We start from the raw sequence: 12,431 nt of genomic DNA, 5'->3' as shown, positions 1-12,431 counted from the left end.
CGCTACGGCAGCGATCACCCCCATGACAAAACAGCGACATGGGTGGGTGCTATCGCGCATGACATCGCTCGCTATCACTAGCGATGTCGCAGCGTGTAAAGCACCCTTTAGACTGAGCAAACCCTTTAAGGAATAGAATCCAAAACTCCATTTATACGCTATGATTATATATAGCTCAGAATGGTTTTATTAAATTATACTGCTTGCCCTTAAAAAAGGAGACATTAATATACTTTGCAGAACATGATAAAATTATAATTGGTGAGCAGCAGTAACCAATAAAAATTCCTGCATTGTAAATGCCAAATTTGCTGCATCTTACAGGGTTAAGGTGATTGTTGTGCACAAAGCCGTTACAGCCTGGTCAAGTTGCACATTTTTTACCATGCAGTCCCAATTTTCTATTGGCTAGAGCTCTGAAGATGTTATTCATGTCGAAGGATTAAAACGTTCATTTAGAATTCCATTAAATAATACTTATGACATTTCGTTTTTATGTTTGCATATCTCTCTTTCACCTCTCTTATAGCTTTATATAAAATGTCATATTAAATGTCACATGGCTGCTCTTCAGGATACTGAAATGTCAGCAGTTAACAGTAGCAGGTGTTTTATGCACAAGAGAAGAGTAAAGGAAAATCTTGAAGTTGACCTACTCCTTATGGATTTTTTATTTCATTTTCTTTCGTGAGCAGCATGGGTAAAATCACAGTTTGACTTTGTGAGTTACATAGTCCAGGGAACACTATCCATCCAATGCAGGATATTGGCTTCCATGTCTTCTAATCTGATGCAGGAGAGTATTAGGCTAAGGTCACACATAATGAACATTTTCCAAAATGGATTTTCCTAGTGTATTAATGGCAATTTTGCAGTACAATCTGCTTTTGAAACAATAGAGTTTTTTCATTGGATCGTGCTGCAGGTTAAAGGGAACCAATCACCAGGATTTTCGTATATAACCTAAAGCCAGTGCTATACCTGCACTATTATACTGATTCTATATATTTGACTTTTTTCATTATAGATTGAGGTTGATATATGGATGTGATATAGTATAGAGAAGCCATGTCGACAATCTTGTAAAGCATCCCTACTCTGTCATTCCTCTCCAGTTAAAGAGGTGGTTCACCCTTTTTCATTACTGGCCACATCGATATTACGTATGTTGAGAAACAATGTTTCTCTCAAATACCTTGTATTGCCATTAGTGCTTTTGAGCATTGCTATTGCAGTCCTATCACCCCCTTTGCGTGACCCCCGGGCATCGTAAGCTCTGATATCCGGTGATGTCACTTCAAGTGAAGCAGGCCGCAGTTGCCCTGAGTGACTAAGCTATGGGCATATGGGCAGCGTTTCACCGCTCAGTACAGCCCAGCGTCACAACCCATCATCTCCCTGCTGCATCCTCCTTCACTTCAGAGGACAAAAGCAGGAGAGGCACTGACCTGTGACAAGTGGTGAAATGCCACCCACAGCTCAGTCACTCACAGAGACTGGGGCTGGTCGCGGGGATGTCAATTTAACTGGAAGCTGATGAGACAACACCAGACGTCAGAGGTCACGGACCCCGGGGGGGTCATGCGATGGGGATGATCAATCTGCAATAGCGTGGCTCATAGGCAATATTAGCAACACAAGGTATTTGACAGAAACCTTGTTTCTCAACATAATATCAATGTGGCCAGTAATGAAAAGGGGTGAACCACATCTTTAACTTCTTTAAAGGTATGGATGAAAGTCTGTAGTCACTTAATGTGCCTGCAGACTTACAGGTACTCACAGTGCACAGGGCGCTGTTGCCAGGATTCTCCAGCGCTGGGAGCAGGAAGTCATGTGACTGCAAATATGAGATATGCATACACTCTGCCCACATTCTGACTATAGACTTGTGGGGTCCCACTCGTTGGAAATTTGGCTAGAAATATGTATTGTGATGCCATGGACTAGTCAGGTCGTCCCAGGTAGTCCCACACACACACACCCCGACCTAAAAAGGTGACAGCAGCAAACTACAAAACCCTTGTCACGTCCCTCCAGGTTTGATGTCCACAACAGGGGGAGTGGAGCCAGGCGGTTTCCTTTGCCCACCGAGGAGTTCACAGGCCTGGAGGCGGGAAAAACAGTAGTTCTAAGTAGATTAGCTTTGACAGTGGAGTGGAGTAGTCAAGTTCAAGGGCAGACCTGTGACCAGGCCTGCCATAGTCTACCAGGTGTCTGGGTTGGAGCCCAGTCACCTCTGACAAGGAGGCAGACGGTGGTGACCGCCTGCAGGAGCTGGGATTACAGCCGGTGGAACCGTAGGAAATGGGGTCGGGCGGCGGCCGACTGGTACCTAACCGGGGAACCAATTGTAAACCGGAGCACCAGGAGGGGTACTCAGACCCAGTACGAGGCCCATAAACAACTAGGCTAAGTTGAATCAACTGATTGAGGACTTGACTTTAAGACCTTTCCCACACAAGACCCGACTGAAGACAACAGCCCAACCATTAGGGTAAAGCCACCGCCAAGGCATAGAGACCCAGGGGGCCAGCGTCTGCGGGCAAACAGGGCTCTCCCGACACAAAGCGAGCCGGGGAGCGGACTACCGTTGCTTAGGCATATGAGTCATAACATCTACACTAAAGAGGTGCAGGAGAAAGGCGGAAACCACCAATCTGTTAAGGGGAAGCTGCAGCCGGCTGCGGGCACCGTTCATCATCCCGTTTGGTTTACCAGAGACTCCAGTGTGTTGTATCATAGTAAGTACACCAGTGCCTTCGGGCCACGCACCGCGCCGCACTGCACTAGCACCCAGCACGCACCCGCTCCCCCACCTCAGCACCTCCCTCGGGCCCCCGGGACCATCACTCCCCTACCCACGGAGGGGTCAACACCAAGCTGCGCAACATTGTCCCCAGGAGGCCTAGTCAACAGCAGCGGTGGTGTCCATCCATGCACCGCAACCCGTGGGTGGCGTCACAAACTTAAATCCCCTACAAACCACCGCGGCCCCGTGGGCGGTACAGTATATGACATTAGTATGGCCACCAGGGAATCCTGACTATGTGCCGTGCAATATAAGGATTCACAAGTCTGCAGTCACACAGAGTAACTGCAGACTATTGTGCCAACTTGGACACCCCCTTTAACTCTTTATTGCTGAAACCATAAATATCTTATGGAAATGTCAGAGATGGGTAATCATAATGTTTTACGTTCGCTGATAGCACTATAGAGATTGACACCGCTGCATTCTGATGGAATATTTTTATGCCTTATTCTGGGATCCGAGTGGGTTGCACCGATCAGATATGTATCACCTATCTTGTAGAAATATATTTCTATTTTTAGAGACACCACAAAGTATTCCAAATAGCATTTAAGAAACTTGTTTCACAAGAATTAAAACAAAGGCGAGATGAGATTTAAATTTTTTTTTTGGCATATATTCAATACCTTAATTGATTTTTTTTTCTGTAATGCAGCAAATGTTAACTGAGAAATGCAACACAATATTTATTACAATGATTCTGAAGTCTTGGAATATACCTGACATGTTGCCCTTTGTGCTCTTTGACGCACACAGAGGACTCCATTTTATAAGTATGTTTTCTGGGCGCCAATGTAATGTAGGTTTGTAGAGATTTTGAGGTGACAAAACAAGGCAAACAAAAACATATATCCCTTCAGGGAATTTCTATAGGTGTATAATGAGGTTTTGAACTCAACAGGTGTTTTATAAAATCTATTGGAATTGAGCAGTTAAAATGAAAAATGTAATTTTTCCCTTTAATATGTATTTTTAGTTGTTTCTTGGCAAAAAGATTATAGGCATGAACATACCTTATAATTTGTTTTAGAATTTTCTTCAAGTATGGCAATGAATTTCACCATAAACTGCTTTTTTTGATAGGCAGCAAGGTTCAGAAGGGAAGGATTTCCATACATTTTTGGTTTTATGCGTTTCAAATCCCATGTTGCGGTTTACTGGGGTATACAGACAAAAAAGGGCCCCTATTCAAGGACAGTACATGGGACCTTTGAGGTCCAAAAGCTAATCTTAACGCACCTGCTATAGAGACAGTAGTGGTTCCTTTAACTGTTGGGCTACTATTCAGCTGTACAGGTTGCACGAATGGTGTGATCACTCCTGTTACTGTTTCAGAAATCCCAAAGAAGTGCCTACATTTTATAAACTACACCACTTAATTAGTGATGAGCGCACATTACTAAGCTCAAGTTCTTGGTACTTATTAAGAGGAGTTGGTTGCTCGATTGGGCGCGACTCGAGTACCAGAGTATAATGGAAGTCAATGGGAAGCTCAAGCATTTTTGCGAGAAAGCTTGCAGAGAATTGCTCGAGTCTCCCACTGACTTCCATTATACTCAGGTACCCGTCCAAGCATTCAACTCCTCTAAATGAGTACCGAGCACGCGAGCATGGTAGTGCTAGCTCATCACTACCCTTACTGCATTTTTTAAGTGGTGTAATGTAAGTTTTCAACCTACATGTATTTTCCAAAATTTAAATTGGTTGTATACTATTAAACAACCCCTTTAGACGTTCTCCAGTGTGCTTAATAAAAAAAAATCATACCTCTAATGATATCATTAAATTCTGTATGTCACATGAGCATTGCAGCCTGTTGACTACCAATTGGGCTGCAGCCATCACGGTTCCATGAGTTCTTTATAATGTGGGGGCATATGCTAGCTGTGCGGAGTATATCAGGACATAATGACTTAGTATAATAAATAAGTACATAAAAATATTGACAATCCACAGATGTGTGGTACACTTGGAAGCATTTATTTCTCCGGTCAGTTTTTAGAGCAGTTGCCACACTGATTAATGATGCCAGTAGTGGTGGACATTCTGGTAGACGAGTGAGTACACAAAAATTTACATTATTGTACCAATAACTTTAACAATATGGGGCATTTATGAACCTGTTGTAGCACTAGCATCCCTTGCTACTCTCCCCACAGGGACATGCTCTCACTCACCGCCGTGGCCGGTTCTCTCCACGCCACCAGGTGTCCTCATGTCGCTCCACATGGGTGCTTCCTGCTTCCCCCTCCTGGGGCCTATGCAGGCATCACAGGTCCTCTGGGAGTGCTCCTAGGGTATACATGTGCACCGCTGCCCTTCTCCTAAAGGGCCAGCACATATATAAATTTGGTACTGTACAGGCCACAGGGGTGCCCATGGCCATTCCAGTGACCTGTGTACACCAGTTATTGTTGAACATAAAGGAATTATGGGACAGCACAAATTGTAATGACTCACAAACAAACTCTGTTATGTTATAATTTTCACCCGGGTTGCCCAAAATTTCTCTAATTACTCTGACACAAGTATTCTGATCCATCCTGGAATATAGGCTTTCGATATTTTTCAGAATTAATTGACAGAGCTGAAACAAAGTTTAACACAGATAGGCTACCCCAATAAGGTTTTAGATAAAGCACAGGAAAAACTAAAAGGGGTCACTCAAACTGACATCCTGTATAAAGCTCACAAGGATAAAAAAATGGATACATTTGTTTTTAGTTTTAAATTTAATAAAATGCACAATCCAATAAGAAAGGCCATCAGAAAATTTTGCCATCTATTAGTTAACGATAAGGATCTACATGATAAAGCAAAAAATGTCCGTTAATTACTCACAAAAGAAACAAAACTTTGCCAATTTTTTGATAAAAAACCGTATCAAAGAAAAAAACGGCAACAGAACTGGTTAAGTCAAGTTATTCCAAAAGGAAATTTTAAATGTGGACACTGTGCACACTGTTCCCAACATCTGATTATAAAACCGGTCAGGATAGGCAGGAGTAATTATCGGGTAACTGATTTTATTACATGCAAAACCACTCACATGGTATATGCACTTACAGTTAGGTCCAGAAATATTTGGAAAGTGACACAAGTTTTGTTATTTTAGCTGTTTACAAAAACATGTTCAGAAATACAATTATATATATAATATGGGCTGAAAGTGCACACTCCCAGCTGCAATATGAGAGTTTTCACATCCAAATCGGAGAAAGGGTTTAGGAATTATAGCTCTGAAATGCATAGCCTCCTCTTTTTAAAGGGACCAAAAGTAATTTGACAAGGGACTCTAAGGGCTGCAATTAACTCTGAAGGCGTCTCCCTCGTTAACCTGTAATCAATGAAGTAGTTAAAAGGTCTGGGGTTGATTACAGGTGTGTGGTTTTGCATTTGGAAGCTGTTGCTGTGACCAGACAACATGCGGTCTAAGGAACTCTCAATTGAGGTGAAGCAGAACATCCTGAGGCTGAAAAAAAAGAAAAAATCCATCAGAGAGATAGCAGACATGCTTGGAGTAGCAAAATCAACAGTCGGGTACATTCTGAGAAAAAAGGAATTGACTGGTGAGCTTGGGAACTCAAAAAGGCCTGGGCGTCCACGGATGACAACAGTGGTGGATGATCGCCGCATACTTTCTTTGGTGAAGAAGAACCCGTTCACAACATCAACTGAAGTCCAGAACACTCTCAGTGAAGTAGGTGTATCTGTCTCTAAGTCAACTGTAAAGAGAAGACTCCATGAAAGTAAATACAAAGGGTTCACATCTAGATGCAAACCATTCATCAATTCCAAAAATAGACAGGCCAGAGTTAAATTTGCTGAAAAACACCTCATGAAGCCAGCTCAGTTCTGGAAAAGTATTCTATGGACAGATGAGACAAAGATCAACCTGTACCAGAATGATGGGAAGAAAAAAGTTTGGAGAAGAAAGGGAACGGCACATGATCCAAGGCACACCACATCCTCTGTAAAACATGGTGGAGGCAACGTGATGGCATGGGCGTGCATGGCTTTCAATGGCACTGGGTCACTTGTGTTTATTGATGACATAACAGCAGACAAGAGTAGCCGGATGAATTCTGATGTGTACCGGGATATACTTTCAGCCCAGATTCAGCCAAATGCCGCAAAGTTGATCGGACGGCGCTTCATAGTAAAGATGGACAATGACCCCAAGCATACAGCCAAAGCTACCCAGGAGTTCATGAGTGCAAAAAAGTGGAACATTCTGCAATGGCCAAGTCAATCACCAGATCTTAACCCAATTGAGCATGCATTTCACTTGCTCAAATCCAGACTTAAGACGGAAAGACCCACAAACAAGCAAGACCTGAAGGCTGCGGCTGTAAAGGCCTGGCAAAGCAATAAGAAGGAGGAAACCCAGCGTTTGGTGATGTCCATGGGTTCCAGACTTAAGGCAGTGATTGCCTCCAAAGGATTCGCAACAAAATATTGAAAATACAAATATTTTGTTTGGGTTTGGTTTATTTGTCCAATTACTTTTGACCTCCTAAAATGTGGAGTGTTTGTAAAGAAATGTGTACAATTCCTACAATTTCTATCAGATATTTGTGTTCAAACCTTCAAATTAAACGTTACAATCTGCACTTGAATTCTGTTGTAGAGGTTTCATTTCAAATCCAATGGGGTGGCATGCAGAGCCCAACTCGCGAAAATTGTGTCACTGTCCAAATATTTCTGGACATAACTGGATGTGCTCATTCCAATTTTTTTATATTGGCAAGACCATTTGCCCCTTACAGGTACGAGTGCGTGAACGCATACGTTCTATCACCACAGGGATTGGCGCACCTTGCTTAATTAAACACATGTGAGAGGTTCACAGTGTCGATACACGTGCCTTAAAATTTATAGGATTGTAAGTTGAAAAAATACCAGAATTTGGTGGTGACCACCAAAAGAATCTGTTACGCAGAGAAAAGAAGTGGATTATTGATACTGAGCCACAAGGTGTATAAAGTTTAAATTACAGGTTAGACATGTCTGTATTTTTGGGTGAATAACATCTAGCTCCACTTTTTGTCTTTAATCACGCTTAATCTGCACATTGGTGTTTGTATGTTTGAAAAAAATTGTCATGTTGGTATATGCTCCTAGCCATTTGAAAAATGGAGTTTGGGCTTGTTAGCTTCAAGTGGACCCGTAGAAGCGCCTAGTTGGCGTGAAACGGCCATCTTCCGAAGAGCTCTCCCTCACCACTCCCCCTCCCCTGCTTTAACATGGATTCATTTGCTGTTGTATCCTTCAAGTGAAAAAAATAAATGCTGGACTGAAGGCTGAGTGCCCCGTGACTTCTATGTTATTGGAAACTTGGACCGGTTCCTGGAAATATACACGGAGATTAGTATTGCTGTCCTGCCTCACTTTCACTCCATGTGGATTCCTGTGAGTACACCTGCTCCTGTTACTGTGTGGTGCTGCTATTCAGTGCATTTTCTGTTTCTGTTGTATGACTGGATACTTAAGGCACTCTTCCACTAGGAGAGGTGCCTGATCAATGCCCTAGTTTCGTTACTTAGTGTTCTGTGCCCTAGCCAGTTAGTTGTCAGGTACTCTTGTCTGTCCTGTCCTGCCTGTATCTGGTTCCAGTAAGTCCTGTCTTCTTGGTACCTGCTTCCAGTCCATCCTCTCCTGCCTGTACCTGGTTCCAGCCCATCCTGTCCTGCCTGTAACTGGTTCCTGTCTGTCCTGTATTGTTGGTATCTGCTACCTGTCCGTCACACCCTGTTGGCTCTGGTAACTCTGCCTGTCTGTCCTGGCCATTCCATCTGCCTCAGCCACTCCAGTGTTCCCAGCCTTGCTTGTGACTCTGCTTGTCTGTTCTGGCTGTGCCATCTGCTTCAGCCACTCCAATGGTCCCAGCCTTGCTAGTGACTCTAAAAACACCAAAAGAAAGTGAGCTGTAACAAATGTTCACTAAACATGCAACAAGCATGTGAATTGCAGCCTCAAGACTAGAAAAAAACAAAGGATAGGGAGCTGGGTCCCAGATTAAATACACAGCAAAGTGGGAAGCAAATTGATTGCCCATTCTCAGTATTAGAGTATTAGAGCCACCCTCTAGAGGCTCGAGTTCGGTTCGTCAAACGGAGGCCGCGTTCGAGTTCGGTTCGGCGAGCCGTTCGACGAACCTCTCGAACCACATTGAAACCAATGGGAGGCAATCACAAACATATAAAAACACATTATAAATGTACACATACAGTTAATAAACATTGCCATAACACTTACCTGTCCCCGCGATGCGTCCTGCACTCTGTCTCCCGCCGCTTTTCCTTCCGATAATCGCTGCGTCCTCCCAGTAACCAGCACTAGCATAGGACTTATCATGACGTCAAAATAGCCATGTGACCAGTCACGTGTCTATTATCTCATTGGCTACAGACTGGTCACATGGCTTTGACGTCATGCTAGGACCTGTCAGTACATCTCTCCAGTACGCGGTGATCGTTTGTGTATCTCTGTGTACCGGCGACGTGCTCTGGCATACGGTCGGCTCCCCCTTCTGCTTCCCCATTCCGTTATTCACCGGCTGCCACAGCCGGTCAATAACGGAGATCACCGTTGCTATAGCAACGCGCCTGTTAGTGGTGACGTCACCGCTTACAGCCAGCAGCACTGATCACTCATGGAGTGAAAAGCCTGCACGGGGAACAGCAGCGTCTTCCTCCCATGCAGCGCTGCTGATCTAGCAGAGCTGCATGGGTTGAGGGAGAAAGAAGACAGAAGACCATGAATCGTGGAGGGATAAGAGGGAGTAATATACATGGAGTCTCTAAGTGTATCTGTGTATTTATTTCTATTAAAGTATTTTTTCTCTGTGTGGTGTCTTTTTTTTTAACCCTTTGGAGATTCTTAATGGCTGGGTCAAACTTGCCTGACATTAAGAATCTCTGACTTAATACTAGCTAGTAAAACAAAGCTGGTATTAACTCATAATTACCCAGTGAGCTACCGGCATCAGGGCAGCTGGAAGAGTTGGTTACAGCGCCAGATGAAAGCGCCATTTTCTGGGGTGGCTGCTGATTGCAATTCGCAGCAGAGGGGCCCGGAAAGCTCAGGCTAACTTTTGCTGTGGATTCCAATCCCCAGCTGCCTAGTTGTACCTGGCTGGACACAAAAATGGGGCGAAGCCCACGTCATTTGTTTTTTAATTATTTCATGAAATTCATGAAATAATTAAAAAATTGGGCTTCCCTATATTTTTGGTTCCCAGCCGGGTACAAATAGGCAGCTGAGGGTTTGGGGCAGCCCGTAGGTGCCTGCTGGACCTGGCTAGCATACAAAAATATGGAGAAGCCCACGTCATTTTTTTGGTAGGCAAAAAACTCCTCCATGCAGTCCTGGATGGAGTATGCTGAGCCTTGTAGTTCTGCAGCTGCTGTGTGCTCTCCTGCATACACTAGTGAATGGAGCATGCTGAGCCTTGCTGTTCTGCAGCTGCTGTCTGCTCTCCTCCATACAGACAGACAGCAGCTGCAGAACTACAAGGCTCAGCATACTCCATCCAGGACTGTATGCAGGAGTTTTTTGCCCCCCCAAAAAATTATGTGGGCTTTGCCATGTTTTTGTATGCTAGCCAGCTACAGCAGACAGCTATGGGCTGCCCTCAACCCCAGCTGCCCATTTGTACCCGGCTGGGAACCAAAAATATAGGGAAGCCCTTTTTTTATTAATTATTTCATGAATTTCATGAAATAATTAAAAAAAAAAAAATGACGTGGGCTTCGCCCAATTTTTGTGTCCAGCCAGGTACAACTAGGCAGCTAGGGATTGTAATCCGCAGCTCAGGGTGCCCAAGCTTTCATAGAAGCGCCATCTTCTGGCGCTATATCCAACTCTTCAGCTGCCCTGAAGTCGGGTGGCTCACTGGGTAATAATGGGTTTAGGGCAAGCTGTATATTATCAACTGGCCCTAAGCCCGAAATTCATGGCATCATGCCAATATTAGACATGGCCACCATGAATTTCTAGTACCGATAAAAAGAACCACAACACACAGAAAAAATATTTTTATTATAAATAAAACATAAAACAAATAGTGACTGCATCTTTATTGAAATAAAGAACCCCCCTCCGCAGTAATCCTGGGTCAAGGGTCCTGCGCCATCCAATCCGGATCCAATATCATCTGATCGGTTTGCTGGAAGGCAAAGCGATCAGATGATGTGTCAGGTTCAAGGGCCTGAATCACATGACACAGCAGCTGATTGTATAAACGGCTTTTATACAATCAGCTGATGCATCAGTACAAAAACAAAAAAACCCTGTCCGACAGCATCAGCTGATAGTTTAGTCGGCCTGGCGGTAAAAAGCTGGCCTCCCCGCTCGACTTATAGTGTCAGCTGATTCCGTCAGGTGACCGCATCAGCTGATCATTGCCAGGTCTGAGAAAGAGAGAGAGAAAGAAGAGAGAGAAAGAGAGAGAAAGAAGAGAGAGATAACGAGAGAAAGAAAAGAGAGAAAGAGAGAAAGAAGAGAGAGAGAAAGATAGAAAGAAGACAGAGAGAAAGAGGAGAGAGAGAAAGAGAGAAAGAAGAGAGAGAAAGAGAGAAAGAAGAGAGAGAGAGAAAGAGAAGAAGAAGAGAGAGAGAAAGAAGAGAAAGAGGAGAAAGAAGAGAAAAGAGAAAGAAAGGAGAGAAAGGAGAGAGAGAGAAAGGAGAGAAAGAAAGGAGAGAGAGAAAGGAGAGAGAGGAAGGAGAGAGAGAGAGAAAGAGAGAAAGAATAGAGAGACAAAAAGAGAGAAAGAAGAGAAAGAGGAGAAAAAAGAGAAAGAGAGAAGGAAGAGAGAGAGAAAGAGAGAAACAAGAGAGAGAGAGAAAAAGAGAGAAAGAAGAGAGAGAAAGAGAAAAAGAGATAAAGAAGAGAAAGAGGAGAAAGAGGAGAAAGAAGAGAAAGAGAGAAGGAAGAGAGAGAAAGAAGAGAGAAAGAAGAGAGAGAAAGAGAGAAAGAAGAGGAAGAGAAAGAGAGAAAGAAGAGAGAGAGAAAGAGAGAAAGAAGAGAGAGAGAGAAAGAAGAGAGGGAGAAAGAAGAGAGAGAAAGAAGAGAGAGAGAAAGAAGAGAGAGAGAGAAAGAGGAGAAAGAAGAGAAAAGAGAAAGAAAGGAGAGAGAGAAAGGAGAGAGAGAGAGAAAGGAGAGAAAGAAAGGAGAGAAAGAGAAAGGAGAGAGAGGCAAGAGAGAGAGAAGGAGAGAAACAAGAGAGAGAGAAAAAGAGAGAAAGAAGAGAGAGAAAGAGAAAAAGAGATAAAGAAGAGAAAGAGGAGAAAGAAGAGAAAGAGAGAAGAGAGAGAAAGAAGAGAGAGAGAAAGAGAAAGAAGAGAGAGAAAAGAAAGAAGAGAAAGAAGAGAAAGAAAGGAGAGAGTGAAATGAGAGAAAGGAGAGAGAGAAGGAGAGAAAGAAAGGAGAGAGGAAGGAGAGAGAGAGAAAGAGAGAAATAATAGAGAGAGAAAAAGAAAGAAGAGAAAGAGGAGAAAGAAGAGAAAGAGAGAAGGAAGAGAGAGAGAGAAATAAGAGAGAGAGAAAGAAGAGAGATTGAAAGAGAGAAAGAAGAAAGAGAAGAGAAAGAGGAGAAAGAAGAGAAAGAAGAGAA

The sequence above is a fragment of the Anomaloglossus baeobatrachus genome, chromosome 6 (genome assembly GCF_048569485.1).
Source record: "Anomaloglossus baeobatrachus isolate aAnoBae1 chromosome 6, aAnoBae1.hap1, whole genome shotgun sequence".
Classification (NCBI taxonomy): domain Eukaryota; kingdom Metazoa; phylum Chordata; class Amphibia; order Anura; family Aromobatidae; genus Anomaloglossus; species Anomaloglossus baeobatrachus.
The sequence above is the reverse complement of the archived record's forward strand: the minus strand, read 5'-3'. Positions refer to the sequence as shown.